Below are 20,765 nucleotides of genomic sequence, written 5' to 3'. Positions count from 1 at the left end.
GGGGCACCTGGGTGGCTCAGTCAGTTCAGCTCAGGTCGTGATCCTGGGGTCCGGGGATTGAGCCCCAAGTCATCGGGCTCCCTGCTCAGCAGGGAGGCTGCTTCTCTCTCTCTGCTCCTCCTCCCTGTTTGTACTCTCTCAAATAAATTAATCTTATAATAAAAAACTAAACCCAAACATAGGAACAATAACTTAGAATATAAATGGTCTGAGCATTCTAATTAAAAGTTAGAGACTGAATAAAAACTATATACTACCTACCAACAAAAATTCCTGTAAGCATGAAGGCACACGGATTAAAATTAAAAAGATGGGAAAAAAACATGCAAACATTAATCAAAAGAAACCTAGAATGGCTATATCAACATGAGAAAAGAAGATCTGAAAGCAGTGGATAATGTTAGGATGAAAAGGATAATTATAAAGTGTTAAGGGGGTCAATTCACCAAGAAGACATAACATTTCTAAAGTTTTATGCATTTAATAAAGAGAACTACAAAAATACCAATTACAGCAAGAGATTTCAACATATCTTTCTCAATAATTGAGAGAACAAGTACAGGAAAAAAGTAAGTATAGAGAAGACTTGAGTCATACTATGGATTGACTTGGTCTAATTACGATTTGTAGAACATTCCACATTTTTTTTTAAATGCATGTAGAACAATCAACACAATGAGGCATATTCTAGATCATAAGACAAACCTCAATAAGAAAAAGATTGAAATCATACAAAGTATCATAATGGAATTAAATGAGAAATCATTAACAAAAATCAGGAAGCTCCAAAATATTAGACTTTAATATTAACCTAATAATAATAATAATCTTCTAAACAACACATAGGTCAAAAGGGAAAAAATCATAATTGATTAAGAAATATATAAATTGAAAGAAAATGAAAACACCCAATATCATAATCTGTAGATGGAACTAAAACAGTTCTTAGAAGGAAATTTGTAGCATTTAATGTTTATATTAGAAGAGAAGAAAATAATAAAATCATTTTCCTTAAGCCTCCATCTTAAGGAACTAAAAAATAAAAATAAAAAAGGAAATTAAACATAAGCAGAAAATAACAAAGGTAAAAGTAGGTATCTATGAAATAGAAGATATATGAACAAATAGAGAATATCAATGAAACCAGAAGCTAGTTATTTGAAAGAATCAATAAACTTGATAAAACTCCAGGGGCATCTGGGTGGCTCTGCAAGTTAAGTTCCAACTCTTGATTTTGACTCAGGTCATGATCTCAGGGTGGTGAGATCAATCCCCATGTCAGGCTCCACACTCAGTGTGGAGTCTGCTTATCCCTCTCCCTCTGCTCCTCCCCCAAATTACATTCTTTCTCTCTCTAAAATAAATAAAAATATATTTTTTTAAACTGACAAAACTCCAAATCGATCAAGAAAAAGAGAAAAATGACACAAATTGCCAATATCAGGAATGAAAGAGAGAGCATTACTCAGATTATACAGAAATTAAATCCATAAGGAAAAACTTATGGACAATCTTATGGCAATAAATTCAAAACTTAATGAAAATAAATTCCTTGAGAGATAGGACTCAGAATGAAATATATAACCCAAATTGCCTTTATCAAATACATTAAATTCAAATTTTAAAATCTTTCCAAAGGAAAATTTCAGGCCAAGACAGCATCACTAGGAATTCTATCAAATATTCAAGTAAAAAATAAAATCAATTCTACAAAAGCTTTTTCATAAAATATAAGAGGAAAGAACATCTCCCAACTCATGTGATGGGGTCAACATTACCTTGATCCAAAACCAAACAAATATATTACAAGAAAACTACAGATCAGTGTCTTTCATGATCACAGACATGAAAATAAATACCTAACAAAATTTTAGTAAATTTGGGGCACATGGGTGGCTGAGTCAGTTCAATATCTGCCTTCAGCTCAGGTCAAAATCCTGAAGTCCTGGGATTGAGCCCCATGTCAGGCTCCCTACTCCGTGGGTAGTCTGCTTTTCCCTCACCCTCTGCCCCTCCCTACTTGTGTTTTCTCTCACTCTCTCTCAAATAATATACAAAATATTTTTTAAAGTGTTAGCAAATCTCATTCTCTGATATTTAAAATGCATAATAATGAATTAGATAAAATGCATATAATAAATATCTAAAGAGCAATATATGAAAGGCATATGAAATGTGACCAAGTAGGGATGCCTGGGTGGCTCAGCGGTTGAGCATCTGCCTTTGGCTCAGGGTATGATCCTGGAGTCCCAGGATCAAGTCCCACGTCAGGCTCCCTGCATGGAGCCTGCTTCTCCCTCTGCCTGTGTCTCTGCCTCTCTCTCTCTCTGTGTCTCTCATGAATAAATAAATAAAATCTTTTAAAAAATGTGATCAAGTAGATGCAAGAAGGGTTCAACATTCAAAAAAATGAATTTAGATATTCCCTATACTAACATAATTTTTAAAACAGAAAAAAAAATGATCATCTTGATGCCAAAAAGCATTTCACAAAATTCAGCACTTATTTATTCACCTATTTCTAATTAGAAATTAAAGGGAACCTTTCAATCTGATATAGGATCTATGTCATGGTCTGAATTGTATTCCCTCAAAATTCATTTCTTGAAGCTCTAACCCCCAATATGACTGTATTCAGAGATAGGACCTTTAATGAGATAATTAAGATTAAATGAAGTCATGAGTGGAGCCCTAATTATGTAGGACTAATTATAAATTTCTCTCCCCCCATCCCCATCCCCACTCCCTTCTCTCTCTCCCTCTCCCTCCTTATTCTCTCCATCTGTCCCCTTGGACAGAGAAGAGGCCAAGCAGGGACAGCAAGAATACAGTCATCTGCAAGCCAGGAAGAGAGCCCTCACCAAAACCCAACTCTAACAGCACCTTGATGTTTGACTCCTATCCTACAGAACTGTGAGAAAATGCTGTTTCTACTGTTTAAGCCATCCAACCTGTGTCATTCTGTTACAGCAACCCGAGCAGACTAATATGGCATCTCTGAAAAATGTACAGCTAACATCATTCTTATATGGTGAAATACTGAAAACACCGAATGCTTTCCCTTTAAGATCAAGAACAAAAAGTAGTGTCTGCTTTTACCACGTATACATGAATACTGTACTGAACAATTAAGCTAGTAAAATAAAGCAAAAACAAGAAATAAAGGCACATAACTTGAAAAGAAAGAAGAAAAACATTTTTTTTCCAGAAAAAAAGTTCATTTGGAAAGTCCTGAGGAATCTACACAAAACTATTAGAACTAATAAATGGGTTAACAAATAAACAAGATAAATGCAACATACAAAAATAAATTGTATTTTTACACTAGAAATAAAAATCAGAAATTTAAATTTTAGTGTCACTTCAAATATCGTAATGTCAAAATATGAAATACTTAGGGATATTACTTTCAATTTTGTAAAACTTTTACCCCTCAACTATAAAACTTTGTTGAAACAAATATTTTAATTAATAAAAACATACCATGTTCATAAACTGAATGATTCCATATTGTTCAATGTCAACTGTGCCCAAATTCGTTCAAGAAAATGAAAGTCAAAATTTTAGCAAGTTTCTTTGTAGAAGCTGTTAAACTGCTTCTATAAGTTCTATTGAAATGCAAAAAAATAGGGCAGCCCAAGTGGCTAAGCAGTTTAGCACCACCTTGGCCCAGGGCGTGATCCTGGGCACCTGGGATCCAGTTCCACATGGAGCTCCCTGCATGGAGTCTGCTTCTCCCTCTGCCTGTTTCTGCCTCTCTCTCTCTCTCTCTCTCTCTCTCTCTCTCTCTCTCTCTCTGTCTCTCATGAATAAATAAATAAATAAAATATTTTAAAAAAAAGGAAATGCAAAAAATATTAGCCATTAAGGAAACACAAAATAAACCACAAATGAGATACCACCGCTCACTCAGTAGAATGGCAAAATTGAAAAGACTCATCTTACTAAGTGTTGGCAAGCATATAAAACAACTACAATTGTCATATATTGCTGCTGTGAATGCAAAATGGCACAGACACTTAAGAAAACCATTTGGCAGTTTCTTAGAAGTTTCTAAAAAATTATGTACATACTTAAAATTCAACCCAGTAATCCCACTCTTAGGTATTTACTCTAGAGAAATACAACACATGTCCATTCATGGACCTGTATGAGGATGTTCATAGTAACTATATTGATGATAGCCAAAAACTCAGCTATATCCGTGAGGCCCAGATACCCATATGTGAGTGGATAAACAAATTGTGGTATATTTATATAACTCATACTACACATGATTAAAAAAGAATAAACTATTTACAGACAAACAACATGGATGAATTTCACAAGTGTTATGCTGAGTGAAAAAAAGACATAAAAGACTATCTGCTATGTTGCCTAATTTATATGAACTCTTAAAAAAATTCTAAACTATATGTGGAAAGCAGATCCAATAGTTGCCAGGGGCCAGCGGTAGAGAAAAAGGATCAACTGCAAAGGCAAGATGGAAGTTTGTTGTGGGACAGAAATGTTCTCTTTCTTGAACATAGTCGTGGCATATATAATTTTACTGATTGTATGTATTATACAGTATGCATACTTACTGTACTTCAATAAAACTGATTTTCAAAAATTAAGAAGGAATGGCACATTTGTAACTATCTATGATAATGGAAGTTAACTAGAGTTACCATGATTCTGTAATATTTACAAATATCAATTATACTGTACATCTGAAATTAATATAATGCTATGTCAATTGTACCATAGTAACAAACTGCATTAAAATATGGAAAAATGAGTTAGAAAAAATTCACAAATATTTCAGTGAACACATAAGGAAGGTAAGAAGAGAATGCCAGTTACTTAGTTTTCCAGATTTTTGTCTCTTTTTAAAAGAAAAAAAAAAGGCAGAGGGAGAAGCAGGCTCCATGTGAAGATCCCTATGGGGACTCGATCCCAGGACCCCAGGATCACGACCTGAGCTGAAGGCAGATGCTCAACCACTGAGCCTCCCAGGTGTCCCAGTTTTCCAGATCTTGAACAATATCCTCTGAGAACACATCATGGAATGCCTAAAACTCCTCAGAACAGAGTTAGTAAACATATGTTATGATAACTGAGCCATTCCAAATCAATAAGGAATGCTGGGCTATTCATTGAATGGTAGTATGTCAATAGGCTAGCCATGTGAAAATAAAATACGCTAGACTCTTGTCTCAACTCATACCTAAGATTAAATTCCTTATAAATTAAACATTAAACATAAAAAAGTAACAGAGGGAAAATTTTAAATAATTAGTCATATAACTTCATGTACGGCAAGCTTCTGTAAGTATAGCTCCATATCCAGAAATCATAAGGAAAAAATTAACAAATACTGAGGGAAACACAAATAAACTTAGGATTGACAACATAGAAAAAAAAATTTTAATGGATGACACAAGACTAAAATCCTTTAAAAATATAGTTATTATTAAATAGTCATAAGAAAAAGAAGATTATACTAATGGAGGGGGAAAAGCAAGAAATGAACAAGTGCACAAAAGACAGTGAAATGGCGACTAAATATCTGAAAATATATTCAACATCACAAATGAACAAACAAAAATAATACTGAGATATCAAAGTTCACCTATCTAACTAAAGAATACCCTTGTAAGAATGTAGTGCTAGTAGAAGTACATACTTAAACATTTTCCTGGAGAGTATTTTACAGTAAGTATCAAATATCTAAATCTTCATCATTTTCAGTTTTTAAATTTATTTCATACTCTGATATATATATATATATATAAAGTTGTATTTATTTCAGAATTGTTCATATGGAGAAAATCTATTCTATCTAAATGTTCAGAAATATCAGATGCTGCAAACATAATCTGAAGCCACTGAAAATAAGCATACAACCAATAATTACTGACAGAGAAAGATAGCCATGGCAAGGTGCTAAATAAAATATATCTTTTGTTTGAGCTCACTTAAAACAAAAAACCTATCTTCCTAATCATCTGTCTCTCCCCTTACCCACATATTGACATACACACGGAGATACACAGGTCTGGAAAGTTATCTGATTTTAGCAAAATTAAAGAAAAGCCTTATTTTCTTGTTTGTTTGTATTATCTGAATTATTTATGTGTAAAAAATAAGACTGTTTAATGGGTTATTTACAATGTAACTCCAAATTTTAAATTGGGCAGGCTAAACTAATGGAAATTTTCTAGAAGTGTAAATCCATGTTTGTTTACACAAAATATAATCTACAGTAAGTAGATTGTACTGTTTTTCTTAAGCACTAGACTAAAAAATTATAAGAAAATACCTTGAGGATTTCTCTCCCACATGAAATGCTACTTGAGCATCTACTAAATAGGGTCCTTCTGCTATCCTTACCCCTAGTGTTTTACTTTGCAACTTCATATCTCCAATAAAAGATCTTCAGGCTTTAAGTTTCATTTCTTTGAAAATTATTTTCTGCTAGGTCTTAAGAAAATAAACCAGAACTGTGGTTTGCATCTTATTTGAGAAAGATAGATAACCTTGAGTCTTAAACCTTCCCTGGCATTTTCTCGATCTTCACTAACCATGACCAAGGTAGAATGGTCTCATCTGCAAATTACTAAAAATAATCAGCTCTGGGAAGTGACCTTGGATGAAGCAACGTTAAATTGGCCAGGAAATTTTTTTGAGGCATCACTGTTATTAACTCGCAATTTTTTCATTTCACTCTGCCACTGATGCTTGGCAGGTTATAATTTTTCATTTTCGCACTTGGATGAAACTCAGTGAAGTAGAGATTATGGAGATAGTAGTGGAGAATTTTTACAAAGGGATTTCCCCCCTCCCTCCATAATATTAGGTTACAAAATGGATCTCTATTGGAGACAACTTATCAGCTGAAGACACGTAATCAGACTGTTAGGATAACAAAAATGACCCTACACTACATTTTAAATTATTTTAAAGTGTTGCCTTCTGTGTATAGAGTTGATGTTATGATCAATTTATATACTTGGAAACATTTCCTTAGTGGAGGTGGTTTGGGCTGATTCTTCTTTGACAACTTCGTGCCTTCACGAGATTGTTTGCTGGGATTAAAGAAAATGTCCGTGAAAACAGAAAACACTTCTTCATATAGAGAGATGTCCAGTGACACAGATTGGAAATAAATGTGTACTACTGTTAATAGATTAAGAGCTAATCTTAGGAAGGTGGTAACTATTTTTGGTGCATCCTTCCCCCTTCTTTACCTCCATAAATCAATGCCAATAATTTGATGACCACTTATATCCATATTCTTTCAGGATCTCCTTTCAGCGCGCTACTCACTAACCAGCTTATAAAAGGCACTAAATAGAGAAGCTGCCATTCTCTCAAGTAAAACAGGAAAGAAAATTCATTTTAAAAATAAAGAATATTATAATTGGGAATATAGCAAATTGCAGAATAAATCAGATTTTGGAAATATTCCTTAAGTCAGAAGACCATGTGTAAATGGGTATTTGGACTGGAGACTTAGAGATCAGTCTCCTCTAGTCTGAAAAAATGAAGAAATGCCTACTTGAGTCACCAATTCCCTTACTTTATTTTAGATTTGATCATTAGAATCCATTTGCACCCAGGGTAGTGTCAAGCTGGAATACCAAACTTGGAGACAGCTACTTGCTAGGAAAACCATTAAGTTCTTCCCTAAGTTTTTTATGTGTGTCATCACAATATTACTTAAAAGGAAAATTAAATTGCTACTCTCCCTCCAAAACATCTGAATTTGGGGTCTTGTATCTAATTGTGGGAATAAAAATATTTGGTTCTCCTAAAGAAAACTGAGCTATCCAGTAATTAGCCATAGAACATTATGATTACCTCACAATATGATTTTGATATGAGATTGTTAATTGATTTTTGTCTAACCACTGGCAAAATATGTAAATTGACAGAAGAGCTGCAGAATAAAGAGCTTCCTTTGAGTGACTACAGTATCCTAGAGTTAATCAGATGCTTTTACGGCCGAACTTAGAGTAAAATTTTTGTTTTAACAGAATTTCCAAAATGATAGGTAGAAATGATGTTAATCATTATATTGAGATTAAAAGGTAAAGTTTTTAATCTTTACTTTTCAAAAAAGAGGACTGGTAAAAATGATAATATCAAATATACATCTCTATTAATCTATGCAATATACAGTACAGGCTGAAGTTCTAAGAAACATGATTAAGATAAAACAAGTTACTTTAACACAAATAATAAAGGCGAACAGCAAAAAAAAATTTAAACATAATGAATTAATGAATTTTTAGATGTTTTAAAAAACATGCTTTATAATAAACGTCCAACTCTTGATTTCTGCTCAGGTCATGATCTCAGGGGGGGTGATCAAGTGAGATGGAGCCCTGCATTGGGCTATGTGCTTGGTGGGGCACCTGGTTAAGATTCTCTCTCTTCCTATCCTTCTGTCCCTCCCCCGGCTCATGCACAAGTACATGCAAGCATGCTCACATGCTTTCTCTCCCAAAAAGATAAATAAAAAACATTTTTAATAAAATGTTTTTCTGTTATAAATACTAATAGCAAATAGACTATCAAAGAGCACATAGTTGATAAGATATTTGTTTCCTCTACAAAGTGGAAGCCTATGATGTGGAAAAAAGGGGGGGAAAAAAAGTAAGAGGAAACAAGAGAAAAAGAAGAGACTGCTCTTTCTCTATTTCTCTAAAGCTCTAGAGACACAAATAACAATGTACCATAGATTAGAATCAGGTCTACCCTTGTCCTACCTGGCAGGCCCCATTTCAAGCAAAAGGTGAAGTAGTTTGGTTTGCTCCTCTATGAAAGCTGGTAGCTCCGAAAAGAAAGCCCAGATTTGCTATACATTGAGGTAGCAGCATTTGGAACAGAACTAACAGAGAAATCTACCACTAAGATCTCCTATCTTTGAAAAATAACACCAAGATTCGTTATTTGTATTTTGAAAATTGCTGATTTGACTCTTCCACAGAAAATATTGAAAAGTTAAAGACTAAATTGCATACAATCACTCATCCTAGTAGTAATAGGAAACATAGATGGTGTATATTTTTTTAGAAAACCTACTATAAGAGGAGTACTTTATATTCTAATAATAAAAGGATGATGCTGACTCAAAACACGGAAATCTTTTTATTCTTGTAAAATTATTAAATTTTTAAAGGCAATTCATTTTGTTGTTCTTGTATCGCAAGATAATCCATAAATGTTTGCCACTTCAAGATACTTTCATTTCTCCAAAATTGCATTCTTTTTAAAGTAGCATTTCTAATATTGAGGGAAATAAGCACAAATCTTAGTTGTTTTTAAGTAGTCAAATTATTAAATTAAAATTCCAAAAAGGTATTTTTTTAAGGAAAATTAGTTTGGATATTTCTTATCAATAGGATAAACATATAAATTATCAAAAAATAAATATAATCTATCCTTTAAGATAAATGTTCATTTTGGTAACAAACTTTTGTTTTTATTATTGACTGAGGTAATAGGAAAATATAATTAAGTTATGGTTAGATTTTCTCAAGAAAGAGTGATATCAAGGTACTATTTATAGCACCCGGAAAATCCTTATGTAGATGCAGAAATATAGCAGACCTCCTTGGTACTGTTATAGTACTGAGGCCTGCCACCTGAGGGGTAGGAGACACTGTATCATGTCTTTCATGACCTTACTGCCCTACAACTTTTTTCATTAACTTTCAGAAATTGGACAGATTAAGCATATTAAATATTTCCATATTCCCTCACACACACACACCTTTTTTTTTTTAAAGAAAAGCAAGGGAAGGTAAGGAAATCTCAGCCAAAGCCAAACATTTCTCTGAACATCAGTCTATTCAACACTCACTTCTTAAGGCACAAAGAGGCTCAATGCTAAAATGACTGTACTACCGGAAACTAAGCCACAGCATTCTTCCTCTGAATGTAACAAGAGCGATGAAGATTTGTGAAATGGACAAGAGTGCTTAAATTTAAGTAGCACCAGAACTAAATAGCCTAGAGAGAGGTGATTAGAACTCAAGAAACTTCCCTATCTTAGCTGCTTAGGCATTCATTTTCCCTTAACTTCCCTTGCTTTTGGATTGACCACACCATGTTTCACGCACTGTCGAAGTTTTCTGAATGTATGAAAATACCAAAATTCTTTTTTATTTATATTAAGTCTTTTGAGTGCCTCAGGCTTATGCATAACACTTTGAAAAGTATAGCATGTCACTGAGAAGTTGGAAAAATTATTATTCTACCCAATTAACAGGTTCCCTCATTCAAAACAGCAAAATATACTATATATACATGGTGATAGCTAATAATAGCCCTGAAAATGATTTACTAATGAAAAATGTAGCTAAGAAAAAAGATTCGGAATAATTTAATGACCACAAATAATGTGTATCAAAAATGCTGTATCAGTTTTAAATAAATTATCATAATATATTTATTAAATGTATACAATGGCATTCAAGAAGGAGTACTTTAGTTAGGATAGCAGGAAAAAAAATCTGAGCCCTTAAAAATATAAAAAAGAGTCTTTGAACAAGGCACAGGTAAAGCTGACATTGCTATATGAACTACACTTTAGAAATCACTGACTTCGGGATTTCTCTATGAGATAACTCAGCATAGATGAGATAGACACTGAAGCTTTAGATCTGAGGCAGGAGAAATGTGAGAATAGAGATTGCAGAGACTGAAGGTACATGGCATAAATGAATCATAACAAAACGCTACCTAGCATCTTCCTAGGTGTCACACGTGTGAGAAGAGGGGTGACAAAGAGGTTCATATGTTGCCTTCATGAAACCTAGAAGCATAGGGACCTGGAGGAAGTAACCATAAAGATTTGCCACTGATTTTGCTGTGGATATCATCCACTCAATTTAAGACCTGAATAGAACAAAAAAAGATCAGCCTCCCACAGATCAAAAAGGAATTCTGCAAGCTGCCTTCAGACTTTATCTGCACCATTAGCTCTCCCGGGCTTCAAGCCTGCTGGCCCATACCACAGATTTGGACTTGCCAGGTTCCATAATCACACCCATCCATCCTCTGTTGTCTGTCCTTAGCCAAATTCACTGATCACTGCATTTGACTTTGAGTGATTCCGCATGAATTCCTGAGTATGAACATCTTTTGAAGATCCCTTGCCAGAAACTGAAATTTAAAAAAAAAAATAAGCAGGGGTGCCTGAGTGGTTCAGTTGGTTAAGCAACCAACTCCTGATTTCAGCTCGCTTCATGAGGTTGAGCCTCATGTCAGACTCCGCACTAGGCATGGAGCCTGCTTGAGTCGCTCTCTGCTTCTCCATCTTCGCCCATCTCTGTCTCTCTCTTAAAAAAAAAAAAAAAAAAAAAAAAAAAGCAAAGGGAAAGAAGTCAATTATAATTTAACCATATTTTATTTAATTCCATTCTTGTTTTACAAACTAAAAAAAATAAAAATAAAAAAGGCTCTAATCTAATCAAATATCTACCTGGTTCTTGCACCAAAGCATAGTCTATAGAGTCATTTATCTTGGTTGGCTTATAATACATTTTGGAGTAGACAAATCTCTAATAAGGAGATTGAATCAATAATCAAAAACCTCCAAATAGAGGAGATCTAAGATGGCAGAGGAATAGGAGACCTTTAGTTTTCTCTAGTCCTAGGAATTCATCTAGATAGTTATCAAATCATTCTGAACCCTGTGAACTCAACTGGTGATCTAAGAAAAGAACTGCTGTATTTCTACAAACAGAAAAGTGACCACTTCCTGCAAGAACGACAAGAAGGAAAAACTCACCTCAATAAAGAGAACAAGAGGCAATACTGACTGCCAGGAAGATATTCAGTATGGATATAAGTAAGATGTTGAAACTAGAGTTCAGAAAAATGATTATAAAAATACTACCTGGGTTTGAAAAAAGCATAGAAGACACTAGCAAATCCCTTTCTGGACAAATAAAAGAATTAAAATATAATCAACTTAAAATCAAAAAGGCTATTAATGATATACAATAAAAAATGGAGGCTCTAACTGCTAGGATAAATGTGGCAGAAGAGAGAATTAGTGATATAGAACGTAAAATGATGGAGAATAAAGAAGCTGAGAAAAAGAGACATGAACAACTACTGAAAAACAAGAGGAGAATTCAAGAGATAAGTGTTAACATAAAGTGAAACAATATTAAGAAAACTGGGATGCCTGAAGAAGAGGAAAGTGAGAAAGACAGAGAGAAAAGGTCAGAAGGTGTACTGGAGCAAATTATAGCAGAGAAGTTCCCTAATCCATGGAAGGAAACAAGCATGCAAGTCTAGGAGGCACAGAGAAACCCCCTAAAAATCAATAAAAATAGGTCAATATCTCAACATATCATAGTGAAGCTTACAAATATCAGAAACAAAGAGAAAATCCTCAAAGCAGCTCAGGACAAGAGATCCATGACCTACAATGGGAGAAACATTAGCCTGGCAGTAGGCCTCTCCACAGAGACCTGGCTGACCAGAAAGGACTGACAGGATATATTCAGGGTGCTAAATGAGAAAAATACGCAGCCAAGAACACTTCATCCAGCAAGGCTGTCATTCAAAATAGAAATAGAGATTAAAAGCTTCCAGGACAAACAGACACTAAAAGAGATTGTGATCACTAAACCAGCACTGCAAGAAATATTAAAGGAGATCCTTTTAGCAAAGAGAGAGCCCAAAGTAACACAGACCAGAAAGAAACAGAGACAATACACAGAAAAAGTGACTTTACAATTAATACAATGGCACTAAATTTATATCTTTCAATAGTTACTCTGAATGTAAATGGGTAAATACTCCAATTAAAAGACACAGGGTATCAGATTAGATAAAAAAGCAGGACCCGTCCTGGGATCGAGTCCCACGTTGGGCTTCCTGCATGGAGCCTGCTTCTCCTGTCTCTCTCTCTCTCTCTCTCTCTCTCTCTCTCTCTGTGTGTGTGTGTTTGTATGTGTCTCTCATGAATAAATAAAATCTTAAAAAAAGCAGGACCCATCCATGTATGCAAGAGACTCATTTTAGACCCAAAGACACCTCCAGATTTGAAGTGACAGGGTAGAAAACTATTTATCATGGACATCAAAAGGAAGCTGAGGTAACAATTCTTATACCAAACATATTAGATTTTTTTAATGATTTTATTTATTTATTTATTTATTTATTTATTTATTTATTTATTCATGAGCGACACAAAGAGAGAGAGGCAGAGACATAGGCAGAGAAAGAAGCAGGCTCCATGCAGGAAGGCCGACATGGAATGTGATCCCAGGACTCCAGGATCACGCACTGAGCTGTAGGCAGGAGCTTAACCAGTGTAATAAGAGGATATCATAATTAAAGAGTCTATCTAACAAGATTTAGCAATTATAAATACTTATGCCCCCAAAATGGGAGCAGCCATTATATAAACCAATTAATAACAAAAGTAAAGAAACACATTAATAATAAGACTCCACCCCAAAATGGCCAGAACCCATACAGGAATTCAGCAAAGTGGCAGGATATAAACAATGCACAGAAATCAGCTGCATTTCTACACATTAACAATGAGACAGAAGAAAGAGAATTACCTAGGAATTATAAAATACCTAGGAAAAAACCTAACCAAAGAGGCAAAGGATCTGTACTCTGAAAACTATAAAACACTCATGAAAGAAATTAAGGAAAACACAAAGAAATGGAAAAAATGTTCACACCCATGGACTAGAGGAACAAATACTGTTAAAATGGACCCTCAACTCTATGGTCAACTAATCTTCAACGAAGCAGGAAAAGAATACCCAATGGAAAAAGGACAGTCTCTTCAACAAATGGTGTTGGGAAAACTGGACAGCCACATGCAGAAGAATGAAACTAGACCACTTCCTCACACCACACACAGGAATAGACTCAAAGTGGATGAAACACCTAACTGCGAGACAGGAATCCATCAAAATCCTAGAGGAGAACACATGCAGCAACCTCTGTGACCTCAGTTGCAGCAACTTATTAGGCACGTCTCCAAAGGCAAGGGAAACAAAAGCAAAAGTGAACTATTGGGACTTTATCAAGATTAAAGGCTTCTGCACAGCAAAGGAAACAGTCAACAAAACCAAAAGACAACCAAAAGAATGGGAGAAGATATTTACAAATGGACTATCAGATAAAAGGCTAGTATCCAAGATCTATAAAGAACTTATCAAACTCAACACCCAAAAAACAAATAATCCGATCAAGAAATGGGCAGTGGATATGAACAGACATTTTCCAAAGGAGACCTACACATGGCCAACAGACACATGAAAACATGCTCAAAGTCATTTGGCATCAGGGAAATACAAATCAAAACCACAATGAGATACCACCTCACACCAGTCAGAATGGCTAAAATTAACAAGTCAGGAAACAACAGCTGTTGGCAAGGATGCAAAGAAAGGGGAACCTTCCTCTTACACTGTTGGTGGGAATGCCAGCTACTCTGAAAAACAATATGGAGGTTCCTCAAAAAGTTGAAAATAGAGCTACCCATGACCCAGCAATTGCACTACTAGGTATTCACCCCAAAGACACAAATGTAGTGATCTAAAGGGGCACCTGACCCCAATGTTTATAACAGTCATGTCCTCAATAGCCAAACTATGGAAAGAGCCCAGATGTCCATGGACAGATGAATGGATAAAGAAGATGTGGTATGCAGATATACAATGGAATAACTACTCAGTCATCAAGAAACATAAAACCTTGTCATTTGCAACAACATAGGTGTAACTAGAGGGTATTATGCTAAGCAAAATAAGTCAATCAGAGAAAGATAATTATAATATGATCTTACTCATATGTGGAATTTAAGAAAAACAGAGGAGCATAGGAGAAGGGAGGGAAAAATAAAACTAGAGGAAATCAGAGAGGGAGACAAATCGTATGAGACTTATAATCACAGGAACAAACTGAGGGGGATCCCTGGGTGGCTCAATGGTTGGGCGCCTGCCTTTGGCCCAGGGCGTTATCCTGGGGACCCGGGATCGAGTCCTGCATCCAGCTCCCTGCATGGAGCCTGCTTCTCTCTCTGCCTGTATCTCTGCCTCTGTGTGTGTGTGTCTCTCATGAATAAATAAATAAAGTCTAAAAAAAAAAAAAAGGAACAAACTGAGGGCTGTTGGAGGGGAGGGAGGTGGAGGAATGGGATAACTGGGTGATGGACATTAAGGAGAGACATACATAATGAGCACTGGATATTATATAAGACTGATGAATCACTGAACTTTACCTCTGAAACTAATGACATACTATATGTTAATTAATTGAATTTAAGTAAGTTTTTAAAAATAAATAAATCTTACTTCTAATTAAAAAAAAAAAAAAATCCAACAAGCGATAGCCCAGGACCAGAGGTTTCAATGTTGAATTTCACCAAATATCCAAAGATTTAATACTTGTCCTTCTCAAACGCTTCCAAAATACTGAAGGAGAGAATGCTTTCAAACTCAATTTACAAGGCCAGAATCACCCTAATACCAAAACCAGACAAGGATATAACAAAAGAAAGAAGGGAATGGGAGAGGAGAGGAGAGGAGGGGAAGGGAGGGAAGGTGTAGGGAGGAGAAGCCAATATCCTTGATGAACACAGATGCAAAAATCTTCAACAAAATACTAGCAGAACAAATACAACAATACATTTAAAGATTCATATATGATAATCAAGTGGCATTTTTTATTCTTTGTCTCACCTACTACGAACAACCATGGACATTTTTGCATAGCAACACTGCAGATTAAATAATACCTAACAAGCCAAAGTTAATCAAGAGATGTTCACCAAAGTAATTCCACCAACACTTTTGCTGAGCTGTGGGAAGAAACAAACCCCTCTGGCTCTGGACAAATGAAAAATTCATTTAAAAAGTAATTATAGTTTCTTAAGTTACAGGTCTAAATATACGTGAGACATCTCAACTCTGAGCTTCTTATCTCTAGCAGCCAGTACCTTTGATCCTCTTCAGCCACCCCATTCCCAGGACCACATCCTGGGCCACCATCACCTGAAACAGCTTAAATTCCACACTGATTACAGCCTTCATCATTCCAAAAATCTTACTCCATTCCTCCTGATACATTTGATCTTGAAACTCACTGAAGTTTCTGATGCTCTAACCACCTCTACTTTCTTGCAGGTTATCCCCCCCACCCCCAACCCCACCATTAACAGCATATATACTTTATAAATCAGATAGTACATTTCACTTAACAGATAGCTATTTTCAAGATGGTAGGGAAAGTCCACAGAGAGGAAAACCCTGATCTAAAGCATGCATTAAAGTCCTCTATACTGCTGCAGAGGAGAAACAAGTAACCTCTAATTTTCTTCTTAAACTGTAATATAAAACCAAACCAAATTAATTAAAATCAACATGATCACAAAATATCTGTCCTATAAGAGTAATCTTTAATTTAAAAATGTAATAACTCCTTTAAAAAAGAGAAAATTAAAACTAATTTAAGTAAAAGAAGTTAAACAATAAAGAATATAATAGAAATCAATGAAACAGAAAATAATAAAAGAATTCAATGAAATCATAAACTGATTCTTTGAATAATCAAAAAAAAATAGACTGGGGGGAAGAGAAGATACAAAGTTGCACTACCAAGAACTAGAGATAAGGCATCACTTCAAATGCTACAGTTATTAATTAAGAGAATATCATGAAAAATTGTGTAGCAATAAATTCTACAACTTAGATAATACAGAAAAAAAATAGTTTCAAGCTATCAAAACTCACTGAAGAAGAAAAAGCCATTTAGGGGCACCTGGATGGCTGGGTTGGTTACGCTTCTGACTCTTGAGTTCGGCTCAGGCCATGGTCTTAGGATTGTAAAATCAAGCCCCATGTCAGGCTCTGATCTGCTTAAGATTCTTTCTCTCTCTGCCTGCCCCCACCCCCCATTTCATCCTTTCTTAAAGGAGGAGGAGGGGGAGGAGGAGAAGAAAGAAGACCAAATAGCCATTTAAACCCCTGTACCTTTTAGAGAAAATGAATTTTTAGCTAACTCTATCCACAAGTAAAAATCCAGACACAGATGGCTTTACTAGAAAAGTGTCCTAAATCCTTAAGGAAGAAATGATCTCAACACCAAACAAAATCTTCCAGAAACTGGAGGAGGAACATTTCCCAACACATTCTATAAGACTATCATTACCCTACCATCATTATGCTGCAAGAAAAAGACATTTGAAGCCAATATGCCTCAGGTAAATAAATGCAAAAATTCAAAACAAAATTCAGGCCAATGAATCCAACAATATATATATAATGATCATTTATTCCAGAAATGCAATGTTGGCTTAAAATTTAAATGGTAATTAATACAATTCACAATATTCTGGACTCAAAAAAGAAAAACATGATCATTTCAATGGATGCAGAAAGATCACATGACAAAATCCCTTGTCCATCCATGCTAAAAATTCTTAGCACGCTAGGAATAGAGAACTTCCTCACCCTAATAAAGGGCATTTACCAAAAAAGTTTCCATTTAACATCATACTTAATGGTGAAAGAATGGACGTCTTCTTCCTAAGATCAGGAAAAACATAAAGATGTTTTTCACCACTTCTATACAACACTATTCTAGATATTTTAGCTAAAGCACCTGCCTATGTGTGTGCATGCACGTGCATGTATGTGTGTGTGTTGAGGGGATTGGAAGTTTAAAATAATAAAAAGTATTCAAATTGAAAAAAGGAAGAACTAAAACTGCCTTTGCAAATAATCTTATAGGACATGATAATCTATAGAGATAATCCAATGTAATCTATAACAAAAAATGCTAGAAATAATGAATTTAGCAAAGTTGTAAAATCCAAGATCAACATACAATACGTAAAAACCAACTGCATTTCTATAAACTAGTAATGAATCATCAGAAATTCAAATTTACCCAAAAAATGCCTTAAAACAACAAAAATATGAAATATTTAGTACAAAATAAACATGACAAAAAAGTATAAGACTTGTGAAATAAAAAGTTATAAAATATTGCTAAGAGAAATTAAAGAAGATATCTGTAACAGAGAGGCATACCTCGTCCAAAGATCAGAAAACGCAATGCTGTTAAGATGTCAAGTCTCCCCAAATTGATATGATTCAACATATCCCAAACAAAATCCTAGCCAGATTTTTGTATTAAATTGAAAGCTGATTTTGAAACTCACATAGAAATGTAAAACACCTAGAATAACCAAAACAACTTTGAAAAAGAACAAATTTTTAGGGCTAATGCTACTTGATTAGAAGACTTTATTACATAGCTACTAATGAAGAAAGTGTAGTAGTGGCTCAGCAGAGACAGGCATAGAGATCAATGGAACAAAACAGACATTCCAAAAAGAGACACACACACACATATATGGAAAACTGATTTTTTACAAAGGAAAAAAGGCAATTCAGTTTTTAACAACTGATGCTGGATTGTTGTGATAAGCACTGGGTGTTTGTTGTATGTAGGAGATGAATCACTAGATTCTGCTTCTGAAACCAACTTCCCATATATGATAACTAACTTCAATTTAAATAAAACCTTGAAGTGAAAAAAAAATTGATGCTGGAAAAACCAAAAGTCAATATACAAACAAACAAAAGAAAAAGAAAGTTGATCTATGCCTTAATCCATTTATGAAAATTATTCATAATGTGTCATAGACCTAAATTCTAAAAAATGAAAACTTTTAGAAATTTCTTAGCATGATACTGAAAAAGTATAATCCATAAAAGAACAAAGTGACAGACTGTGGATTGCATCAAAATTTAAAACTTCTATTCAAAACACACTATTAAGAAGAATGAAAAGACAAGTCACATACTAGGAAAATATATTTGCAAGTCTCTATAAGATAAAGAATTTGTATCTAGAATATATAAAGAACTCTCAAAATCCAACAAAATCAACAATTCAAAATTTGGCAAAAGGATTAAAACAAGCACACCGTCAATGAATATATATGGGCAGAAATAAGCAAATGAAAAGACACTTAACATCATTAATCGTAAGAGAAATGTACATTAAAACCACAAAGATATACCATTATACTTCTATTAGAAAGGCTAAAATTAATTCACAGAAAGTAGAGCACCTGAAAATTTCATTCACTGCTGACTGGAATGTAAATGATTACAATCACTTTAGAAAACAGTTTGGCAGTTTCTTAAAAAGGTATACAGGGCAACCCCGGTGGCTCAGCAGTTTAGCAACGCCTTCAGCCCAGGGCGTGATCCTGGAGACCCGGGATCAAGTCCCACATCAGGATCCGTGCATGGAGCCTGCTTCTCGCTCTACCTGTGTCTCTGCCTCTCTCTCTGTGTCTGTCATGAATAAATAAATAAAATCTTAAAAAAAAAAAGGTTATACATACACCTACCATACAGTCCACCCATTGCACTCCTAGATAGTTCCCCAAGAGAAATGAAGGCCTAAGTCCTGATATAATCTTGTATAGGAATGTTCATAGCAACATGTTTTTACAAGCCAAACACTTGAAGATCTCAAATGGTTATTAAGAGGGAAATAAATTGCAGTGTATTCATTCATATGATGGAATGTTGTGTGACAAAGAAAAAAATAAACTATTAATACACACAATACACATGAATCCCAAAACTTTATGCTTAAGGAAGGAAAAAATAGCACATACCGTGTGACCTATTTATACAAAATTATAGAAAATGAAAACCAATATGTAATAACAGAAAGCAGATCAGTGAAAACCAATGCATAGTAACAGAGAGTAAGTCAATGGTTTCCCAGGAATTGAAGGGGGAAGAGGGGCAGGAGGGAGGAATTACAAATAGGCATGAGGAAACTTTTGGGCCTGATGGATGTGTTCACTATAGTGTAGTGATGATTTCACTGGTATATTCACATGTCAAAACTTCACAAACTGTATACATTATATAAACCTTTACTGCAAATAAATAAATAAATAAATAAATAAATAAATAAATCCTTTACTGCATGTCAATTATGCCTCAAAAACGCTCTAAAGATAAGAAAGAAACAAAGCCTATAAAATGTTAGGATTCAGTGATTTTTCACTTGACCACTAAACATGTATATATTGAAAATGTTCATTTTTGGCTGCCCGGGGTGGCTCAGTCTGTTGCGCGGCCAACTCTTGATTGAGCTCAGGTCATGCATGATCTTGGGGTCCTGTGATTTTTTTTTGGGGGGGTTCCTGGGATTGAGCCCACATCAGGCTCCTTGCTCAGCAGGGAGCGTCTCTGAGGATTCTCTCTCTCTGTCCCTCTTCCTGCTCATATACTCTCTCTCTCAAATAAATAAATAAATCTTTTAAAAAATGTTCATTTTCATTCAAAGGTACTATTTGCCAGGTTCATCTTTTAGTTTTTTTACATAAAAGATTCTAACACTCAAAAATGTTAGGATTTAATACATTGACACTTATTTTAGCCAAAGTCCTCTAATTTTCGTAATCATCAGCAGGCAATCAGCAATGAATTATTTATTCATTCGAAAAATACTTACTGAGTGTTACAGTCTGTGCCAGGTAATAAGATAACAAAATACATAAAACTGAGTCCCCACCATCAAGGAAGTCATGGTCTCACGGGGAAGAGAGGCATTTTTGAGGCTGATGTTCAAAAGATGTGGCAGGTGAAATGATAAAGATATGCAGAGATGTGTTCAAGGCATACTGTGACCAAGGAGGAGGCATATCTAATGAGTTGTGGGTAAGAAACAATGCAGGCTAGGGGAGGGAAACT

General features: G+C 34.8%; 1 protein-coding gene across 1 annotated transcript in view; it reads right to left on the bottom strand.

Annotated features, from left to right (window-relative positions):
- NAALADL2 (N-acetylated alpha-linked acidic dipeptidase like 2) overlaps positions 1-20,765 on the bottom strand; it is a 1,264,638-nt gene that overhangs the window by 1,187,813 nt on the left and 56,060 nt on the right. The window lies entirely within an intron of this gene.

This window comes from Canis lupus, chromosome 34 (assembly GCF_003254725.2).
Source record: "Canis lupus dingo isolate Sandy chromosome 34, ASM325472v2, whole genome shotgun sequence".
Taxonomy (NCBI): domain Eukaryota; kingdom Metazoa; phylum Chordata; class Mammalia; order Carnivora; family Canidae; genus Canis; species Canis lupus.
Note: the sequence above shows the minus strand (reverse complement) of the source record. Positions and strands in the feature narration are given on the sequence as shown.